The sequence below is a fragment of the Panthera tigris genome, chromosome B4 (genome assembly GCF_018350195.1).
Source record: "Panthera tigris isolate Pti1 chromosome B4, P.tigris_Pti1_mat1.1, whole genome shotgun sequence".
NCBI classification, from domain to species: domain Eukaryota; kingdom Metazoa; phylum Chordata; class Mammalia; order Carnivora; family Felidae; genus Panthera; species Panthera tigris.
In genome coordinates, this window is record NC_056666.1 from 139,601,647 (window position 1) to 139,617,866 (window position 16,220).

The 16,220-nt window shown below is 57.0% G+C and overlaps 1 long non-coding RNA gene across 1 annotated transcript; it reads right to left on the minus strand.

The window, feature by feature from the left end:
• Positions 1-9,212: 9,212 nt before the first annotated feature.
• Positions 9,213-15,033, minus strand: LOC122240174. The gene is made up of 3 exons (XR_006219536.1): positions 14,981-15,033; positions 10,908-11,058; positions 9,213-10,360 (listed from the first exon to the last, which is right to left on the minus strand). It is a non-coding gene; the product is annotated as an uncharacterized LOC122240174 (long non-coding RNA).
• Positions 15,034-16,220: the final 1,187 nt, after the last annotated feature.

The window sequence follows — 16,220 nt, forward strand, 5'->3', positions numbered from 1 at the left end:
CAGCGAGAACCAGACCAGAAAGAAGGGAAATGGGCATCGTGTGTGCACGGCGGGGCGATTCTTAACAGATTGTCTTAAGTTAGCTGCGATAACCACAGCCTAGAAAACAGCGAATAAATGTAGGATCTGGTGCACAGGAGGGGACACCGTCACTTCCCTGAAAGACGACGGAATACGTGGCCGATATAACACGCTCCCACGGGATGACTCAGGGGCACGAAGGTGTTAGTCGTCTGAACAGTGTCTGTTGACCCGACACAACTTCAATCCAAATTGTCACAGGGAACAGGTGAGTCTAAAGTTTAACTAAAATTGAATTTCCACCACACAGCGCACATAAAACCCGCCTCTGCCGGATCAGACTTGCGTGTGAAAGGCAGAGTCAGCGGTCACTGTCTTCGAGACACTGACGATTTGGGGGAATGATGACATCTCCGAAGACGCGGAAAGCGCGAAAGCTGACCCAGTTGGCAACGTTAAAATTAAACGTGTGTGCTCGACAGCGACGAGAAAGGCACAAAGCTTCTGGAAACGCTGGCCACGGTCCGTGGACACATCTGCCGTGACACTATCAGAGAAGACGAGAGCGGCTCATGAGTTCTATGAGAATGTGTTCCTTCCAGTTGTCGGAGGAAAGCAAAGGAAGGCGGGAACGAGGCAGCACCTCACGCTCACGAGCCTGGTGAAACCTGTGCAAAGGTGGTGGGAGCTTCCACTCGCTCCGTGGGATCGGCCCCCACCCTGGGAAGTGCCTGCTGCCTCACAAAGTGCGACTGCAGAACGATGGCCCCGCGTGCGTCCACGTGCTCGTCCCCAAGCCCAGGGCATCGGTCAGGCCACGTGGCGGACCGCAATTTGGGCAGCGTTCACGGTTGAGGTGATTTTAGTTGTCGGCTGAGGTTAAAATGGGGAGAGTGTCCGGGTCATCCGGGCAGGTGCAGGGTCATCACTGATGCTCTCGTGTGGAGGGGGACTCAGAAGAGTGTCAGGACCCTGAGGTGACCAGCCCGACTGGCTGTCTCCGGCTCTGCGGACGCAGAAAGGGCCACAAACCAAGACACTCGGTGGCTCTGGACGCTGGAAAAAAGTGAGGGAAGGGATTCTCCCCAGAGGCTCCGCCACCCAGAGCTCGTCAGCCCGAGAGACCTGCCCTCCAGGATCGCAGGGGAGTAATTTCGTGCTGTTTTAAACCACCAAGTTTATGGAAATTTGTAAGAGCAGCCACGTGAAATTAAACTTAATTGTGCAAAAAGGCGACTCCTCCACTCCCAGGAGGACGATGTGGGGAAGGGGAGGGGGTGCAGCCAAGAGTCCTGAGAGCCGTGATTCTGTACCAGCTTTCTGCAGGTGTCGCTGAAACGACGTAACGTGCACATAACTCAAAAGGGGAGGTTGTGCTCTCCTGTGAAATCACCTGCTGGAGGAGGGTAGAGTCCTATCCAAACTCCCCACACGCTTCCTGGGGCTCCTTTTTTCGTTACTGTTTTTATTATCTTCATTTTTTTAATTTTTTTAAGATTTTATTTTATTTTACTTTGTTTTAGTATGAAATTTACTGTCAAATTGGTTGCCACCCAACACCCAGTGCCCCCTGGTGCTCCCTTACACGCGCCCCGCCGCGGCTCCCCTCCCAGCGCTGGCACACGCTGATCGCTGACCCTCTCCCCGCACTGGAAATCAGGCTGCGTTTCCTCGAGTTTCCCGTCAACGGGACCACGTGGGAAGCACTTGTTCAGGGCTGGCTTCTTCCACTGGGCGGAATTGCTCTCAGGTTCATCCACGTTGTTTCCTGCGTCCGACTGGGGTTCCATCCAATGGACGGACTCACTTACTGGTCCCGTCACCTTCTGTTTTCAGTTTTAGCAATTCTAACGTGCGTTTTCTGGGTTTACTTCACATTTCCCTAACGACTAATGACCTGGCGCGTCTTCCCTGTGCTGAGTGGCCGTCCACAGACATTCCCGGGACACTCGTTGCCTATTTTTTGTGGTTCATTCTTCTTTCCTTATTGGTTTTTGACGGTTCTTTGTATATTCTGAATCGAGTTCTCTGTGAGGCGGGTAATTTGCAAATATCGTCTCCCAGTCTGTCGTGTACATTTTCATGCTGTTAATGGTGTATTTCAAAAGTAGAAGTCAGTGTTTTTGTATGAATCTTTCTTATGTCAATCACGCTTGGGCTTCACATCTAGGAAATATGTGCCCAACCCAAGTACGAATATCTTCTCCCGTGTTGATCTCTATGTTTTACAGTTTCAGATTTCCCCTTTAAGAAGTCTGTGACCCATTCTGGGTGGATGTTCCCATGTGATGCGTGCTGTGAGTGGAAGTTCACTTTTTTGCACAGTGATGTGTAGTCAATGGTTACGCACCATTCGTGGACAAAACCGTTTTTAATCTACCGGATTCTCTTTGCACCTTTGGCTAACACCAGTTATTTATTTCTGTACAGGTCTACACCTGCTCCTTGGATCCACGTCTCTACCTTTATGTCGAGACGCCATTCTGTCCCACTGACCTATTTGCGTATACTGAAGGCAGCATCATGGAGCTTCGTTACTGGAGGTTCATAAAAGTCTTGAAACCAGGTAGTTCTATCCCTCCGGTTTTGTCCTTTTAAACACTGCTTTGGGGGCGCCTCAGTGGCTCAGTTCGTTGAGCATCTGACTTTGGCTCAAGTCACAATCTCACGGTTCATGGGTTCAAGCCCCCTACTGGGCTCTGTGCTGACAACCCAGAGCCTGAAGCCTGCTTCAGATTCTGTCTCCCTCTCTCTCTCTGCCCCTCCCTCTCTTGCGCTCTGTCTCTCTCAAAAAACAAAAACCAAAAACGAATAAACATTTAAAAAATTGTTTTGGTTATTGATTTTTCATCTCATTATAGGTGCTTTTTTCCAATTTTTTTTCACATGCTCGGGCACCTTGTTTGGAAACCAGGCACGATGAGTTTTATCGTGTTGGATGCTAGGTATTTTTGTGTTCCTATAAATATTTCTGAGCATTGGTCTGAGGTGCAGGTGAACTACTTGGAAAAGTTCAATCCTTTGGGTTTCGCTTTACGACGTGCTCAGCAGAACCTTCTAGTACCTGGTCAGGAGGCTGTCCCAACGTTCGTAGTTTGATAAGTCCCTGCATATCTCTGCACGCCTCACCTCTCTGAGGGCCATGTCCTGGGAAGCCGTGTGGGTTGGTTTCTCCAGACCCTTGGCCCTTTGCTCCACTCGGGGCAGCCAGGTTCCACCGGACCCCTGTCCCAACCCCTCCCCAGGCCTTCGCCTGAGCTGTCTGGGACCCACCTCGGGTCTCTCCCTTCAGTGATGATTGCCCCTCTTTGGTTCCCAGCGTCTGGAAAACTGTTGTCCCATATGTCAGGTCTGTTCCTTGCTCTTGTCTGTGATTTCAGACCGGAGAGTAAACCTGGTCTCTGTGATTCCATCCTGGCTGGACACTAATTTCGTGGGCACAAAATCTGGAACAGCCGAAATGTCTGTCAACAACAGCGGAATATCAGAGTGTAGCAAGCCTACCGATGAGATGCTATGTGACAGTGAAAACGCTTCATTCTATTCAACATGAATGAATCTCAAAAAAAATAATGCTGGGCACACGGATCAAGTCAAAGAATGATAAACAAAATTCTTCCATTTAAAACCCAAGGAAGACAAGGTCAGGAAGTATGTTTAGGGATGGATTGATGGGAGCAGGACCGTGGAGAAAACCCAGACAATGGTTAGCAAGAGGTTCAAGAACGCATTAACTCCGGGGCCGAGCTGGCGGTGTGGTGGGAGACAGGTTTTCAAGCGATCAGATGCTTCCAAGCTGGGTGATACCCTGCACAGGTATTAATTTTATGATTAATGTTTCAAAGTGTAGATACAATCTTGTTACCCTTCTGTACATATCCAAGCACATGCTGTGTCTCACAAGTGAAAACAGTCTTTCAAAATGTAAATGACCTAATACGCATTAGAAAGAAAATCTGCTCCAACTGTAACAAAACAAAGTGTACCTGTTCGCTACTTACAAGGGACATGCCTGAAACAAAACACCAATATTTTTAACTTCCAATATTAATAGGCCAATAAATGCAAGAAGACGGAGACACACACACAAACACAAGATTATGGGAGACAGTAGCCCATATATTTCTGGGTTTGATGTAACAAGCAGAAATGAGATTGTAAATGTTCAGAACAATGTAATTAAAAAGTAATTCATTTGCTTTAATTGCACTAGAAATACTTTGAAAAATAGATAATATATCGTGTCACGTATACAAGACACAGTTCAGTAACTTGCAAAATCAGAAATTACACGGAAAATGTTCCCTGATAATGTCAAAATAACTATAGAGGACATTATGAACAAACTGAAAGTGAAAACGACAAAAACCTGGGCGAGAAGAAAATATATCTCTTCCTCCGAGCCCTGGGTTGGGGCGGGGATCGAATCTGCAGCCGTGATTTGCTAAGAAAATAACTCCCCCGAGGGCTTCGTGGGGGGAAGCTCCAGGCAGGCCAGATTTTGCTGCTTCCATAACTAGTTCTGTTTAAAAATAACCACAAGGAGGGGCGCCTGGGTGGCTCAGTCGGTTGGGCACCCAACTTTGGCTCAGGTCACGATCTCGTGGTTTGTGGGTTCGAGCCCCGCTTCAGGCTCTGTGCTGACAGCTCGGAGCCTGGAGCCTGCTTTGGATTCTGTGCCTCCCTCTCTCTCTGCCTCTCCCCCACTTGTGCTGTCTCTCTCAAAAATAAATAAACATTAAAAAAATTTTTTAAATAACCACAAGGATACACAAGGAGCATCGAATCTAGGAAATGAGGAAGACACCAAGGAATACTCAGAGAAAGCAGAAGTCACAGCTCGGGAGCAGCGATGGCGGCGTCCCGGAATCTTCTCTGGGAAGACGGTCGGTCCCAGCGTCGAGCAGGGTGCCGGGCGGAGAGAAGACGGGCGGAATCCACGGGCACGGGAGGGAGGTATCTCCATTTATAGACCAAAATACGGACCATCTGGTTGAAATGGGCCATTGGGGGAGGAAATGCTAATTGCCAAAATTGTCAAAGAGAGGAACAGATCGGCGGCCAGGCACTGACGCCAGGGCACGTTCTTGATGAAGAGCCCAGCACAGCGTGATGGGAGCAGCCCCCGACAGGAGGTGCACCCAGCAGGGGGAGCAGGGTCCTCCCAGGCTGGGGAAGCACACCAGCTAAGGCAGCGTCTGCAGGCTCAGAGCCGGGCAGGGGTGAGAGAGGAGGGGAGGCAGGGCTTCTAAAGCCGGATTGAGGGGTGCCCAGGTGGCTCAATCGGTTAAGCATCCGACTTCGGCTCGGGTCATGATCTCGAGGTCTGTGAGTTCGAGCCCCGCGTCGGGCTCTGTGCTGACCGCTCAGAGCCTGGAGCCTGTTTCAGATTCTGTGTCTCCCTCTCTCTGACCCTCCCCTGTTCATGCTCTGTCTCTCCCTGTCTCAAAAATAAATAAAACGTTAAAAAAAATAATTTTTTTAAAATAAAGCCAGATTGGCCTCTGGGTCCCTTGCGGGGCCTCTCATGCGTAGAGGCTTTCTGCAAATTAAGAGGCTGGTCCCTCGTCAACCCTGGATTTTCTGATATTCCAGGATTTCCAGTTCCACAGAGATCTGATGACTCTTGTTAGGATTGTTTATTAATCCTGATGTTGACCCTTTTCTTAGGTTTGTTTATTTTTGAAAGAAAGAGAGAGCGGGGGAGGGGCAGCGAGAGAGAGAGAATCCCAAGCAGGCTCCGTGCTGTCAGCACAGAGCCCGACACGGGGCTCGACCCCACGAACTGTGAGATCAAGAGTCAGACACTCAAGGACCCGAGCCTCCAGGTGCCCCTGCCACCCTCCGTGAGGTTGACCCTCTTTTCTGTTTGCTTCCCCTGCTTGTATTTTCCATCTGTTCTTTCACTGCAGCTGCATTTTCGTGCTGACTTGGAGGGGGTGTGTGTGCTCCTGGTCCAAGAAGGACTTCAGAGCCAGCCATGGGGTTCCATCCACCACGAATCCAGCCAGGGCTCTGTCGTCCCAGCAGGGCAGCAGCAGGGGGCCTTGGCTGCCCGTCCCCTGTCCCGTGTCCCCTCCTTGAGGAAGGGGCCTATCAGGAGTCTGCGGGGGAGACACGAGGGCAGAAACCGAGAGCGTCGGGAGTGGTCGCTGCCTCGCGGGTCGTGTCCCCACCGATGTCCAGACGCCAGGGACTGATCCAGAAGGTGCCCTCTGACCTTGCCCCGAAACGCCAAGGGCAGCTGGGGCCCACGAGGAATGCACACTGTCCACGAGTGCGACACCAGGACACCGAAACGGTAACCGACGGAAGCAAGGACAGACGGACTTAACACAAGGACGGCCGGACCCGTAAGAACATACGAGGAGAGGCTGAGACCAGGAAAACTCACCGAAAAAGAAGCCAGTGAACGTGTGAGTTGTCTCAGGAAAGTGTGATCTCTGAAGCCTGCAACAGTGCGTGTGGTGAGTGGGTGGAGGCTATGGCTGGGGGACAAGGTCACGAGGGCCGCGGCGCGGGGCCTCCCCGAGCTCCAGACGGAAGGGCCCACGGGCTGCAGGGAGTGGCCAGGCTGGCGCCACAAAGCCCCGACGCGACCCCAGAGGGCAGCAGGGGGAGGGCTTCAACGTAGAAACCCGCTTACGTGTGAGGAGAACAGAAAACACAAATGGTCAAACTCTCAAATTCCCAAATAAAATCAACAAATCCAGGGAAGTCACCAGCCACACGGGGAGTAAGGGTGGCCTGATACATCCAGGTGTTACGTTTGTCTCGAAACCTAAAACGTAAACTAAGCAAAGCAAAGAAAAAGAGAATGTATATTCACAACAACCGGGGAAGGAGCAGGAATCTGCTGGACCAACTGTCTTTGTAGAGGAACAACCCGAAAACCGATAAGGTAGAAACTCAACGGGAGATGGTCCTCCGCACCTGCACCCCCGCTAACACGGTCAGATGGGACACGTGAGCGAAGGAAACACAAGAAGAAAGGGAAGGAAACGACAGGTGGAAAACAGGACGTAAGTCGGTAGAATTCCCGGCAGGTAACAGCAGTCGAAATAAAGCCAAGATGGGCGCCTGGGGGCTCAGTCTGCTGAGCGTGGTCGCCTTCTTTACGCCACTAGGCACACGCAGGTCACCCGCATGTGTGTGTGTGTTTGCACACTCACTGCATCTGGAAGAGTGCACGCGCCCCGTGGTCTTCCGCGGTTTTCTCCCCAGAGGACGGCCGAGAGTTTAACTTTTCTCTATGCCCGTTTCTGTGATGCGGTGTTTTTACGGTGAGTACGGGTCATTTCCGCGAACGCGTGCGTGGGTTTCCACCGCAGAAGGCTTGAGGGAAGCCTCACGAAAAGGAACGGCGCACAGAAGGCCAGGCACTGATTGCGGGCTTAGCCCAGATCACGCGGCCCCAGGGGACGCTGGTGGGACTGGCGGGCTGGACACGTCTGCTCGTGCACCCAGGGCAGAGCTCAGCCACGCCCGGATCCCGTGGAAGGAGTTTGCTCGGCTTTGTTTCCTCGCTCGATGAGGGGAGCTGCGGGCAAGAGGCTCCTCGAGGAGCCGTCTTACTTAATTGGTCTTTAATCGTCAGACGAAACAAACAAGAGAGGTCCTGCCCAGCCGCACGCACCTCCTGCTCACGTCTGTGACCCGCGCACACAGCGATCAAATGTCTGTGTCTTTCCAACACGAGGAGCGAATAATTAAAGTGTCCATAAAGGCAGCGACGTCTTAACGGAGTTTAATTGTGCGTGAAACCTACGAGCAGTGGGGTCCTCGGGGTCCGAGGGAAGCTCGGTGCTGACCAGCCCCCCTCCCTGCCGGGCCGCATCGCTCAGGGCTGGGCCTCGGCCCCAGATGCCTGACGGCGGACGGCCAGGGCACCGCGCCGCGGACTCGACGCGCCCGGGAGTGTCGTCGGCGATCCACCACCCGAGTTCTGATGCGGGCTCACCGTCCCCGCCCCACGAGGGGACAGCCTGCGGTGTCCCCACCAAATCCCACTGCTGGCGCTTCCCCGACACCAGGAAAGGGAGGCCACGCGCAGAAAAGGGACCCAAACCACCGGACTCCGGTTCCCAGGGGCCCGGGGAAGGTCAGAGCCTGGCCACGTGCCACAGCTTCTTACAGTCAGCTGGGTGCGAGCCTCAGCACCGCCCCCAGGACAGAGACGAGCAGGAGAGAAATCCCATTTCAGTGAGAGGTAGGGCCAAGAGTCCCAGTGTCTCGTGGGACCCCCGCTCTCCCCCACATCCAGTCCACCGGGAAACCAGGCTCAGCCTCCAGGAACACCCAGAATCCAGGCACTGACTGTTTCCAGCGCCTTCACCCCAGGGCCGTCTCCAAGGTCTGGGCTTCCCGGCTCCACAACACAGGGGAGAGGGCCTGTCACGAGAAACCCAGACCCCTCCTCCTCCGCCCCCCCACCCCCGCCCCCAGGCGAGGGAATGTCTCTCACCTGCGGGGTCTTGCGAGATCTGACCTTGTGTCTCTCATTCTCTCCCTTCTGTTCTCACCAGGCAAGTCCCGCCCCAGGGCCTTTGCCCAGACCAAGCCTCTGCCTGGGATGCTGACGCCCACCTCCTGACACAAACATTTGAAGACACAAACGTCACCTTCTCTGGGAGGCCCCCCGACATCCCTGCGAACACAGGGTCTGCTCCCTCTGCACACCCCAGTGCCCCGACCACCCTGTGCTCCATAAGTACTGACGAACACGCGTCAGGGAGTTAAGAGAGGGATGTACAGGTGCTGGACCCTGTGCGGAGCCAGGCTCCGGCACTCAGGTCCCCGCAGGGCATCGCCAGTGTGCAGGTGGGGGGCGGCACGGCTTGTGCGTGGGGGTTAAGAGCAGGACGTGGTCCTCGGGTGGCTGGGAAGACGGCCGGCCTTCCACGGGCAGGACAGGAAGCAGGACGGGGGCTGGGTGCCCGTGGGGGACATCAGACACGGGTTGTGCTCGAATCTAGGGTCTCTGTCTGAAGCTCAGGGACTCGCGGGTGTAACAAGCAGCTCCGTGAGCGGAGTCGGGGGGGGGGGGCGGTGGGGGCAGCGGCACAGACCCTCGTGGTTAGGTTCTCTGTGGGCGAAGGGAACGAGGGTGCTGTGGACAGTGGCCGAAGGGGATTTTGGTGTTTTATGAAATGATTAAATTTACAAAACAAAATTATTGAATACATCTTCATATTGCAAAGTCACGACTGTGCCCGTCCCGTGTCTGTCTGTAACGTGAATTACCCTCCACTTGCCCGCCTGGACTCCACGGGTCTACGTCACTGGAACAATTTCTAACGACATCGTCAAAAAAGTTGTTTTTCGTAACTCGCCCACCTGTCGGAGCTGGGCTGAACTAGTCGGTAGAAGAGCCCAGGATGTGCCCCTCCCACCAGAGCCTCTGAAAGTGCGAGGTTACAGGGCAAAGGCCAGTGAGGTCCTTTCGTGAGGAGGACCACCCGGCAGGGCCAGGGTGGAGGCGGCCGGCTCCGAGGGTGGAGGAGGGGAGGAAGGGCCGAGAAGCTGCAGACAGGAGCCTCTGGACAGACGCCCCCCACCCCCCGACACCTGAGCCCAGAGGGACCCAACTCGGACCTCTGACCCCCGGAGATAGTGCGTCTTGTTTCTTGCTCCCTTCACCACTGCGTCTGTGGTAGTTTTACGAACCAACACGGTGGATAACCGATTGCCGATTACTGGGCGCTGAGCTCACCAGACCCCACGCGAGGCCAAATGTGGATCCGTGCCAGGGGGCTGAAGGTGGGGCTGGGCGTCAGCCTCGGGGGCCCCATCTGTCAAGGGGGACACCCTGCCGGTGAAGTGCCCCGGTGTCACCTGACACGTCACTAGCACAGGACGCATCTTCCTCTCTCTCCTCCTCCTTCTCCTCCCAGAAGAAAGGGTGAGATCCACACCAAGAAGAGGTGACAATTGGGGAACACCCGCCCGAGGCCTCCCGGTGGGCAGGACAAAGGTGGGGGACGGCGCTGGGCATGGCCTTGCTCAGGGAGAAAACCCCAAGGTCACGTTCGGAGAATGTTGGTGCCCGTGGGAGATCAGCCGGAAACTTCTAGAAGGTCGGCTGAGGTTCACGCCTCTACCGTGGGAAGATGCCGGGTCTGTTGTATTTGAGGTGAGTGACTGCAGACGTGGGCCTTGCGATTATGGATGAAAAGACCAAACTCACCACGCAAATCTCAACTGAAGTTGCTCAAGATTGACCATGGTCCAGGATGTGCACTCGGGGGCCACGGCAGGGCTCGTGGAGGCCATGGCAGGGCTCGTGGAGGCCACGGCAGGGTGGGTGGCAGCATGAGGACAGGGCCCTTCGGGTCAAGGTCTGTGAGGAGAGCAAGGGTTTGCGGAATCAGCGGGCAGAGTGATGCCAGGGACAGAGGGCAGATGCCGGGTACAAGCGGGATTGCCTTGTGAGTGACCCGTGCGTGTCCCCGTGTCCCCAGAGCCCAACGCTGCCAGGACCACACTGGGGGTGAGCAGCACCTACATCGTTGTCCTGGAAATATCCAGGGACAGGAGGAGGAACAGGCTGCAGCGAGGGTGTGGGAGGGGCCCGTCTACTGAAGGGAGGAGGGGAGCAGGCTGTCAGAGGAGGATGGTTCTGGAAGCAGCGACCTGGATGCAGGGGCACAGGTGAGAGCAGGGCCAGGGGAGGGACCTCGCGGGCCCCCAGCCGAGGCGCCACCAGTGACTCCCTCAGCCGGGCCGGACAGCCTGCTCTGCTGGCAGCCTCCTCTGAGCATCCCAAAACCCAGCTACCCTTCCCGCCTCTCGCAGGGTTGGCAGTTAATGGGCTGAATAACGCGCTTTGCCTCTGTGTCCGCGAGCCCCGACGTTCCATGCTGTCCGTCCACACACAGGACACTCACGGGTAGATCTTCGCCCCCGGAAACGTCACATCGCCCTGGCGAGTCTGAGCGTCCTGATGCTCGCGTGCGGGCCGGCCCCCCGCGCCCCTGGCTCCCGTTTCAACACGTCACTGTCTGGATACCGGCCTGCCCGCGCCGGGAGGGGGGCTTCCTGGAGTCAGAGATAACTGAACGTGACCTGTCCTGCTCCCAGACAGACACTGGCCTCTGTAAAGAGTGGGGGTGGGACCCGCGCCCCCGTCACATGTCTGTGATGCGCCCAGAAGCACGTTCCTAAAACCCAAACTCACCAGAACCAACTGCAGCATGAGCGCCCCCCTCCCCCCCCCACACACACACAGGAACCAGGACCCGCAGCACGATTGCTCTCATTGTGTGAAACACACACACCATCAGCGACACTTGGTACGTCCGCCGTTTGGGGCCGTCACCGCCGTCTAGTTCCTCAACATTCCGTCTCCCCGAAGGGGAAGCCCGGGCACAGTGAGGTCACCCCCGCTGCCCGCCCCCAGCCCCTGGTGACCACGAATCGGCTCCTGTCGCCTCGAGTTTGCCCGTTCCGGACATTTCACAGGAACAGAATCGCACGCACGCGTGCCCTTGTGACTGTCTTCACGCCCCGAGCATTTTTCCAGGTTTGCCGTGTGGTGGCAGGTGTCCCGAGCGTCGTTCTTATTTACGGCTGAATAACGGTCCCTTGTGCTCAAACAACTTCACGGCCGTGTTCACAGCAGCATTATGCACAGCGGCCGAAAGACGGGAACGGCCAACCGGCCATTAACTGGTGAACGGATGAACAAGACGTGGCACAGCCCGTGTTTGTAACACTTACGTGCGCGTCACACAGCGGCTGGAAACCAGGAAGTCCTCCTGCTGGTGGTGTCCACAGAGCCCACCGGGGCTCCGCCCTTCGCTCGAGATCGTCTCATCTTCTTCCCGCCAAGCGTCTGACACACGTCACGTACGAAGCCCCCCCTTCCCTGCACCCCCCAGGTCACCGACACGATCTCCATCCGTCCCGTTGTCCAAGACAGAACCCCCAGCCCCCGCCCCCTCTTCCCCCCATCCTCACGTCCAGCTTGCAGACTCCCCTGCCCTGGTCACCCCACTTCCCGCACGAGCTCGTGGTCGCCGCTGTCTCCCCCTGCAGTCCTGCTCTCTGGCTCTGCTCTGACCTAATGTTCACAAGATACTCAATCCGCCCCGGGATACCCGTCTGGCCATGATTCTCCCCGGTGGAAATCCCTCCTTGGCTCCCCTCTGCCATTGGAGAACCCCAAGCCCTGCACATGCACACGTGGGTACAAGGCCTCTGTATCTCCCCAGACACCCAGTGGATCCGGGCACTGACTGTGCCCGCCGCTTCCCTCTCACCATCCAGTGTGCCCTCTGCCCCGGACAGGCTACAGGACCACACCCTCCTCGGAGGACTCGCCCCATCCTTGCAGACACACCGTCCGTCCCGGGCAGGTTCTCTGATTCTTCGGACACCAGGATGGCCCCCCCGACCCTCCAGAATTCCCCGTTTACTTGTCCAGGTGGAGCTGGGAGGCTCGGAGGCCGACCGTCTCTCGTCTGCAGCCCGGTCGGGCCCTCCGACAGCTGTGCACCTGTGGTCACACACCTGCTGCGTGTCTCACGCTGGCTGTTGGGACCAAGGCCCCCTCCCGCACAGCCCCCAGGACCTGAGGCTCCCTGGTTCCAACCTCACCACCCGATGCTGAGCAAACACCTCTGAGAGCCTCGCCTCCCCCCTGCAGCCCCGCCCCGAGTTGCTGGTGGAGGTCCCGGCGAGCTAACGCACCAGCTTCCAGCGGCCCGGCGGGTCGTCCCTGCCACCACTACCCTGTACCGGGAGCCACTGGCTTTGTGCAGTCACAATGACGATCGCGGGACAGCAGGGTCAGCTCCAACTATCCCAGCGGGACTCTGGCTGCCAGATGCCCCGGGAAGGACCTCATGTCCCTCCGAGGGGAGCTCCCCACCACTCAGCCCTGCCTCCAGGAGCCCTCTGGCCATATTACTGGGAGGGAGACGGGCCACCTCCTCCCTGGGTCCCCACAGAAAAGCAACTCTCCCCTCCCGTGTGCCCCTGGCAGACACGCCTTGTAACCCCAACAGGCACCTCCTGGGGCGCGTCAGCCCTCACCATGTGAGACACAGCAGCTGCCTGCCCTGGGCTGTCTGCGGGGGGCCCTGTGGGTCTCTGCTCAGGTTCCCACCGGGCCACTCTGTGGACTGCCGTCAGGAGGTTTGCCACCATTCCCAAGTCCGCTTCCGTGGGCTCCAGATTTTCCTCATTAACCTATGACTCCAGTCCTCACCCACAGTGGCTGGGCCCCAAGCTGCTCGGGAGGGAGCCCCAATCCCTGCTGTTTGCGGGGCATCCTCGCAGATGGAAGGGACCCAGCAGAGGATCTCAAAGACACTGGGGACTGGCTGAGCCTTAAAATGGAAGAAAACCTGGGTCCCAGAGTCACCACTTGGAAGTTGCTGCTTAGAGCTGGAAAAAACAAACCACCCCTTCCCCTGAGCCGGACTTGGGGGGGACGACAGAATCGCCACCTCCATCATTCGAAGAGCACGGTCCCTGCCGAGCCGTGCTGGCCGCCCAGATACACAGAGAGCTCAGCGCCTCCCCCCACACCTGGACCCACACCTGGGCTCACACCCGGACCCACGCCTGGACCCACGCTGACTCACACCTGGACCCACTCCTGGGCCCTCGCCTAGACCCTCACCTGGACCCATACCCCACCTCTCCCGGCAGGCTCCCCGAAGCAGAGGACCGATGAGAAACTGACACAGCACAGGGTCACAGTTCAGCTTCCAGGCTCAGGAGCCTATCATGGTCACGGCCAGGCCAGCAAGCCTGCAGGGGCAGGCCTGACTCCCAGCCCTGGACCTACACGCACACACCAGGGCTCAAGACCGCGGGGAAATCAGCCTTCCTTTCCTGGCAGGACACCTGAGAAAAGTGGAGGACAGGACGCTGAACGCCCTGCGCTTCCGTTCGGGTGACATTCAGGAACGGGGAGTCTAGGCCAGCCATTCAGATCTGGGAGTCTCTTGAGGGAGGCAGAACAGAGCCGTGTGCGTGGTTGGCAGAAGGGTGTCCAGGGCTGGGGGCCAAGGGCAGAGTCACAGGAAGCCTGAGTGCACTGCATAGGCACCACTGTCTGAAAAGAGAGGCTTCTGGGAAACAACAGGAGCAGCCCGTGGAGGACAGACAGGTCACTCGGACCAGTGGGGGCGGCTGTGATCCGGGCTGCACAAAACCCCAACAGGGATGTTTCTAGAAAACTCTGGGCGACCTGGGCTCCCTTCTCCGATCTGGGCCCAGGATCCTCTCCCAGAAAGGGCTGCCATCACCAGCTCTGGGCTGCTATGCGGGTAGGGGGTACGGAGGACCCCCCAGGTCTCAGAACTGGGTGGTGCGCAGGGAGACAGAATCCCAGGGCAGGCCCTGTCCAGGCAGGGCACTGAGCCAATGCCCTGTGACAGCCTGCGTAGTGGGTGCTGGGTGGAGGAAATCCCTGCAGACAGCCTGGAGGACACGCAGGGACACAGCTCGTACAGTCTCTACTCCGTGGGGTCCAGGAGACGTGTCCGGGCCACTGGCTTTGGCATTCATCTCCAGTCCCTGCTCAGTGACCACCAAGGCATCAGGTTGCGTGGACGTCCACACACACACACACACACCCCCAAACTCAAATTCAGCAGCATTTCATTACTGCGCTGGTGCACGGGGCACTTTCCTCTGTGTTGCAAATTTATTTCAGACTAAATTATTAAGCAGGTTTTAATAATGCAAGCCTTCCCATTGTAGCTGGAAAGGCAGATGCCTTGTTTCAAAGCATATTGTTTCCAGGAAGCAGCGGGCGACCTGAGCTCCCTGCTCTGATCTCAGCCCACGAGGCTCTGCTCCTGGAGACAGAGGCTGTTTCTTGGTTAATAAATGAGGGTCGGCCGAGCCTGTGCTCTTTTCTAATTTACTTATTCACTTTCGTTTGACAAGGTCCCCGGGAAAAATACTGACCGTTTCGGTAGTTTTCAGAGAAAAGCGGACTCACCCGCACACAAGTTGTTGGTTCTCACCACACCGAGCATGCGCGTGCAGGGCACGGTCTCACCCACTGCGCACGCGTGTAGGGCACGGTCTCACCCACTGCGCACGCGTGTGGGGGCGCGTCCTCACCCACTGCGCACGCGTGACGGAGCGCCCTCACCCACTGCGCACGCGTGACGGAGCGTTCTCACCGTGCTGAAGAAAGATTTGCAGACCTACTCGTTGTCGGTTCGCTGAGAGCCCTCCCAGCCCCGCCCTCCCTGCTGCCGCAGCAAGGCCGGCCCCCGCCAGGCCTCTAGGGTCTGCGGGTCACCGCGGAGGGAACGGAGGCCCCGTGTCATCTTGCGTGGGGTCGAGACCACGCAATCCCACGTCAACCCAGCACGAGCTCCAGCGGACCTTCAGCCAGAGGCGCCCGTTCCAAGGTCCCGCTTGTCCTCGGCATCCCTTGCCGCCCCCGGGAGGCACCTGCTGCGGGAGCGTCCACCAGCCCCGCCAGGACTTTAGAGCAAGAAGGCGTCTTGGTTGGGTTTCTCTGGCCACGTCCGAAACCCCACAAGGACCTTGGGAAACTCCAAGGTGTCAGGACCTTCAGCCGCGAGGGGCCCAGGCGGAAGGCCACTGGCTCATCCTGTACAGGGCGCTCCTGAGGGTGGAAAGGGGTGCTGGGAGGAACCACGGGGACTGCAGACGGCAGGTGTTTCGGGATGGGCTGGTGCACCGGGCACCCAGCCCCAAGAGCTCATCTGGACGCCTGTCATGACCTTGGGAGCAGCTTGGACCCCACAGGCTCCTTCTGGCTCTGCAAAGTCTGCCCGAAAACCCCCAAAAGGGACCACACCCTCCCTTTGGGGGAAGAGGGGACACCGTGGAGGGAACAGATGTTCACGTGCTCTCTTCTGGCACCTTTGTCGTGGTACCTACCGTGGACATGATGCCACTGAGCACAGCAGCCTGCACCTGCCTGCCTCCGGGTTGGGAGGAAAACAGGCAGGTTACCCCTCCCCGCCCCACACCAGCCCCCAGGAAACGCTTTCCCATCATCCAGTCACAGTGGAGCTGGGTTTTTGCAGGCCTCAACCACCAGGGTTCTTGTCCCAAACAAGCAGGGGCCATGTCACTGGACAGGGACATGCAGAAGAATGAACCTGGACCGCTTTCTTACACCAGACACAAAAATAAACTCAAAATGGATGAAAGCCCTAAATACAAGACAGGAAGCCATCAAAATCCTCGAGGAGAAA